Source organism: Oreochromis aureus, linkage group 3 (assembly GCF_013358895.1).
Source record: "Oreochromis aureus strain Israel breed Guangdong linkage group 3, ZZ_aureus, whole genome shotgun sequence".
Taxonomy (NCBI): Eukaryota; Metazoa; Chordata; class Actinopteri; order Cichliformes; family Cichlidae; genus Oreochromis; species Oreochromis aureus.
The window spans coordinates 126100799-126106866 of NC_052944.1; the positions used below are offsets into that span (position 1 = coordinate 126100799).

A 6068-nucleotide genomic window follows, 5' to 3' on the forward strand; every position below is an offset into this window, starting at 1 on the left:
AAAATGACTGATACTGAATATGAATATTTCATGAAAATCAAATTATAATATGAATCCCTAGGTGTTTTTTATATCCAGCAAGAGATTGATTACATATGTCTGAATTGCTAACCCTAACCCTAGCTCAACAGAGCACAATGCCCTGGACTGTCACTATTATTACATGCTGTGAACATAAGTAGCTTTGATCACAGTTTATGTTGTAAAAGAGAAGGAATATTAAAAAAAGATCAACATTGTGATGTTATTTCTTCCAAACTGACCAGAAACATGCTTGTCAGACTCTCACAGCACAGGATCAGACTCACTGTGCATGACGGCTCAGGCCAATAATGTTTGTTAGATTGTCAGTTGTTTAGTGCTTCTGTACAGTTAGGGTCACCATCTCTATTTCAGTATAATTAATATGCAGAAAACACTAAAAGTTGATTGTCTTCCAATATTCTAGCATAATTAAAAAACTTTGACTTTGTAAGTACATATTGTTACAGTCCTAATGCCAATATGATTCTTCATAACGCCTGCTTTGAAATACTGAACTTTAAAATTGACCTGATGAAAGATAATTTACAGTCTGTCAGGATAATTCTGACTGTAAGATCACTGTATTAATCTGAATCCTTCTGAAATGTGCTGTGAATGAATGCTGATGCAACTCACTGTGGGAAAGCTGTTAATAAATGAATCTGTGACACATGCAACACATTCACAGAGGAAGAGGACACAAAGGGAGGACACGCAGAGGCTGTGTTACAGTCAGAAATCCAAATCTTTAGTCAAAAACAGGCAGCGGTTACAAACAGGAAGACAAGCAGTCCATTAAACTGTCTACAGGGTCAAACATACAGAGAATTCAAACAGCAGTAAAAAATAACTGAACACTGAAAAACTTAAAGCAATGTGTGACACAATTAAAGGAAGCAGCGCCGTATATTCACTGAATTACAAAATTACAAAAGAGAAAAACGACGATTTCTAAGGTTTGTTTTCTAAATGCAGGCAGAGTGTGGCTGGTAAAGATGGAAACATACAGAATGTAAACTGTGTGAGTTTGGTGAACTTTGTTAGTAACAAATGAGGTAAAAAAAACCAACCCAAAACAGACAAAACACAGAAAGAGGCTCTCAGTATTCATTAATAATTAGAAAGCATATAAACATTCTGGTCGTGGATTTTTACAGTCTTAGTTCCGCTCGCTGTCATTATTATAACCATCATGATCAATGGCGAGATCATGAGGTGGGCGGGGCTGTCTCTGGTGATGTCACCATGAAGGAACAGCATCTGGCACGTGTTGGTGAAACAGCCCAGTACTGGTTTAGTTTCCTCTCCAGCTGTTTGACATTTGACACTTCAACATTAGGGGGAAGAAGAAGAAACAGTGTTAGGTCAGGTGACCACATGGTTTCTAAAAAAACTGACAGGAAGTAACCAGGCTGTTAGAAATGGATATCATGTGTATAGAGTTACTGTAGTTGGGTAACTCTACTTACCAAAAGCAAAGCTGCTGAATGTTGCAGGAACATGCTCATGTGTGGTGGTCATTCAGTGCTGCTCCGGCAGGTTAGACAGTCCAAGACTGATATCCTGCCCATCTGAGAGTTTGAAAACACACATGCAAAGATTTAATTGTATTACAGTCAAAGTTGGATGTTCGTTTTTGTCCTTTAAAAATGTTTGTGTATTTGAAAGCACTAACATTTAGCGATGACTCGGATCGTCTCCTTTAAAGGGGAGACAAGTGTGTCCACTGATCCATGTCACTTTACCTGGATGATGACTCCTCTCTCCCTCACCCAGAAACACTCCTAAAATAACCAAGCAAATAAATAATACCGAAGATTTACTCACATGACAAAAACATCAAAAACATCTCCCTTTGATTCCATTACTCCATTCCTGCTGAACATCAGGCAACAAATATCTCAGTAAATCACAGTAAAATGTAAAGCACATGTTTTCTCTGCTTTGTCTAACCTCTGCAGAGCCTCTGTCAAGAAAAACAAATCTGTAAGCATAAAACAAATATACATTTCATAACACGTCACTGGACAAACCTCAGCCAGTTGATTTCCTCTGTGCAGTGCAGACGAGCATCAGTCAGCAAGTCAAGGTGGTGAGATGGACTCGTGCCCTTGGTGACTCTGCTAGTTTTTCTGCTTCTGAGGAAACACCACCGTCTCTCCACACCGTCACCATCTGTGAGCACAAACTGCCGCTCTGCTCTGCCAGCATGTAGGAAATCAGATATCACACACACAAGGGTGAAGAAACATTAGAGCTCAACTTTGGATACTTTAGATCTAAAAATCAAAGTAGCTCTTAGTTTCAGCAATCAGTGAACAGACACAATGATACCAAACTGATTCTGTATGAATACAATATGGTATTTTCAATACAGGTGTCAAATTAATGTATTAAAACTAATACAGATATATGTATATATATATTTGATAAATTAGTTTGCTAAATTAGAACATATATATATATATATATATACATTATTTAACAATTGCAACTGAAAGAAACTAAATATTGAACAAAAATATATTGTCACATTCTGCATTCTATAATACAAATTTCACAAAGTAAATTTTTGATTAACAGAAAAAATATGAATTACAAAAAATAATTGTATATTATTAAAATATTATGCAACCGTGACCAAAGTCAGAATCATCATTACAGTACTGTGGACTTACTGCTTGCCTAATAGTGATAAACTTCAGGGGAGATAATTGATGACAGAAAACTGTAAACAACACTCTGAAGTCTGAAGCTGCTTTTCTTGTTTCTGTGACCTCAGCACACTGACAGACCTGAAGTTGCTAAAGATTTCAAAAAGTGATAATTATAGGGAAGAAACTTTTTCATCCGTTTAATCAAACATTTGATGTCTCACCTGTCTCAGTCCTATAGCATTCTGCAACTACAACTAACCTGAGGAGGCTTGGATTTGGCTGCAGGTGCCCCTGTACATCTTTCTCAGCAGCACACATGTGGGTACCATTTAATCATACTTCGTCCTGAGCTTTGCTTCATCACAAGACTAAAGGTGGCATACCATGTCACGGTCTTATCATCATCCAATTGGAGAAGAAACATTTACGGACATCCTGGTTTTGTTTTCTGATTCTGCAAAAAGACTGAGGACAACAAAGTCCAGAGAACACGAGATACACAACATCCAACATTCAGACTCAACAGCCTCCATAAATGAAGAGCACCAGGTTGGTCCAGTTATACTAGATATGAGCATACTTCACATTACTGTGTATGAATAATAAGCAAGAGACAAACTTTGAAGATGCAGAGCATGATGTCCCATCATCAGACTGCAAACAAACATCCACCAGGCTTCTTTGTTGGCAGAGGTGATGATTCTCCCATCAGGGATCAGTATCGTGTATTAACCTGTGGTATAAGCGGCAGTCAGTGTAATATTACTGTTTCAGATAAGAAATCTGCCACATAAAAGCCAGGGTGGGAGGGATCTCTGCAAACTGACTTACCTCTGCAAGTGTGAGGCTGTTCCTCCAGCTTCAACAAAATTCTAACTCTCCAGTCACAGACAAACAAAGAAACTCCAGCTGGGAGATAGAAAACACTGTCTGGGTCTTGCTGGATGTTGCTGGTCAGAGTCCACACATTAGCAGAGTGCTGCTTGGTCCCACTGACCCATGTGGACAGCGACTGTGGAGAACTGTTCTGGAAAATGGAAAAGAGAATTAAAATGACAAAAAGTCAAACAGGATTTCCACAAAGACTCTCTTAGAATCAGCAATCAAAAAATCATTGGTTCATATTACAATTAAATATGACCAGGCTCCTTAAATGTAAGCAGTTAAGATCTGATTTGATTTACATCCTTCACACAGCACATTTGTCCAGGCTGTCAGGTAAACATAGAATCAATCCCAGGTAACATGACTCACAGTAGAGATTCAGTAAGAAAGATTGCTAGCTCTAATAATATTAATAATCTAATATTACCACACCAATAGCTCAGGTTTCTAGAAGTATTTAAACAAATGTCAGTCTATCCACTCATTTTCTTCTGAATATTCAATTCAGGTTCACAGTGGGAGGGTGGGGGGTGTTGTGGAAGTTTGTAAATAAAGTCTGCAACACAGAAAGAGCTGTGATCAAGCTATTTATTACTGCGCGCAGGAGAGCCAACACACATCAAACATCACAGTTCACAGTCATGTCAGCTCTGCCACAGAAGTCGTGCTCCTACTCCTTTATGCATTCCAAGGAAGAGGGAGGAAGTTACAAACTGATCATACCACACTTCACACGCCTCGCTATGAAACCTAACAGATCAATGGTTAAGCTCTTTTGTGCCCTTGGCCTTATCAGCACCTGTAAAGGGAGTTGTTTTCTCAAACTACTGATGCTGAAGTAAGTTCATCTAGTTTTAGAAACTTTCACTGATCGGTCTATAACAGTGTCACAAATAAGCATATGCATAAGCACTTAAATACTTTAAATGAGAATAATAGAACATTTCTATTACAGGAGCCAGAGGCTGTCCCAGTAGTTATAGGTAGAGCACACCTGGACAGGTGACCAGTCTGTCAGAGGACTAACAGAGAGACAGACATCAGAGTAACAAATCAATTTAAAATTAATGTAAGCTTGCTGCAGCTGTATGTATGAACATGTGTTTCTGTGCTCTCAGTCCACCTCTCAGGAACCTGCAGTTCATTTTAAGTCTACTTTAAACAGACCTCACAAAAGGCTGATGTGGCTGGATCAGTAGTCTGATTTAAGTACGATGCCTTTGGCCAGGGATTAATCTGGTACATCTCTTCACTGTAATCTTATGTATTTTCCCCACACCTGAATTAAAAATATTGATATTTACATATAACATTTCAGCTGATGCAGCCTGACTCAATCCTAGATGTTCAGCACACACAGAGACACAGAGGGACTGTTTAAAGTTTAGTGTTAACCTGAGTCACTGATCATTTACAGTATTACAGAGTCTGGCAGTCTTTGCATGATGTCCACGTCACTGTAAGCTTCTAGCTGACTCTCAGGTGTGACAGGTGTGCCAGCAGGAAAGAGTAATAATAATCTGCATCCTGAGGTTTGTCATGCAGGATTAAAGGAGCCAGGCTTTGTTCACACAGCTAGGATTGTATTTTACACTGACCCTGGGTCAGTATAAGTATCATACAGTTTAAACGAAGCACTGAAACTTGCACATATTTATTAGAGATGCATTGAAGCTAATCGAGATATTTACTGTCAATCTGTGGGTGCGATTAATCATTTTACTGGAAACTTTATTAACTAGTAACTTCATCAGTCATGACAGAAGCTAATATTTCTGTCCCAACATCGTTTAAACAGTAACAGCTTTACTACAATATAAGCTAACGTTTACACCGTAACTTTAAGCTAGCACCATAAAGACGGTAAAACACGTAATAATATCTACAAATGCATCTTAAAGCTGTTATATTAGCACTCGCTGTATTACTAACATAACCACATTAACATTATTGACACTCGCTGACTTTTAATAGTCATTCTATAAATGCCGTCCGTTTAAATGGTCTTACCTGTAACACTGCTGTATCCACCGGATTCCAGCCAGAGTGGATTCTGGAGTCTTCCCACGCTCCAGTTAGTGATCCTCCATCTGGATGGATGATAACAAGCTTCTGAACAATCTAGCAGGTGGATGGCCCATATCTATGGGACTGATTTCTGCTAATAACGCCCATTGTATGGACTGATAACAGCCGAAGCGGGTGAATCAAGTCACCCGGTCGCTAGCTGTGCCATTACCCAGCATACACCTCTCCCTCCATAAATGCAATAAACGATACAAAAGTAATGGCCTATAATTAATTTATCTGCTGTATCTGCAGTTTCTCAGGTAGTTGTTTACATTATATAATATATTGTGTTCAGTACACGTCACTACAATGTGATTTTGGAAATGTATAAAGTCGTCAGACTGAAGGACTGCCTCTCCGACACTGTCATCAGCAGCACCGGAGCTCCACAGGGAACAGTGCTCTCTCCAGTCCTGTTCACCCTGTACACTT

At 38.9% G+C, this 6068-nt stretch overlaps 1 long non-coding RNA gene across 2 annotated transcripts; it reads right to left on the reverse strand.

Moving 5' to 3' along the window:
- Positions 1-746: 746 nt before the first annotated feature.
- On the reverse strand, positions 747-5631 carry LOC120438053. 2 transcript variants are annotated; one of them, XR_005611626.1, is made up of 8 exons: positions 5577-5631; positions 3513-3708; positions 2941-3414; positions 2703-2828; positions 2058-2225; positions 1700-1808; positions 1494-1595; positions 747-1351 (listed from the first exon to the last, which is right to left on the reverse strand). It is a non-coding gene; the product is annotated as an uncharacterized LOC120438053 (long non-coding RNA). The 2 variants fall into 2 exon arrangements; XR_005611625.1 differs by lacking the exon at positions 2703-2828.
- Positions 5632-6068: the final 437 nt, after the last annotated feature.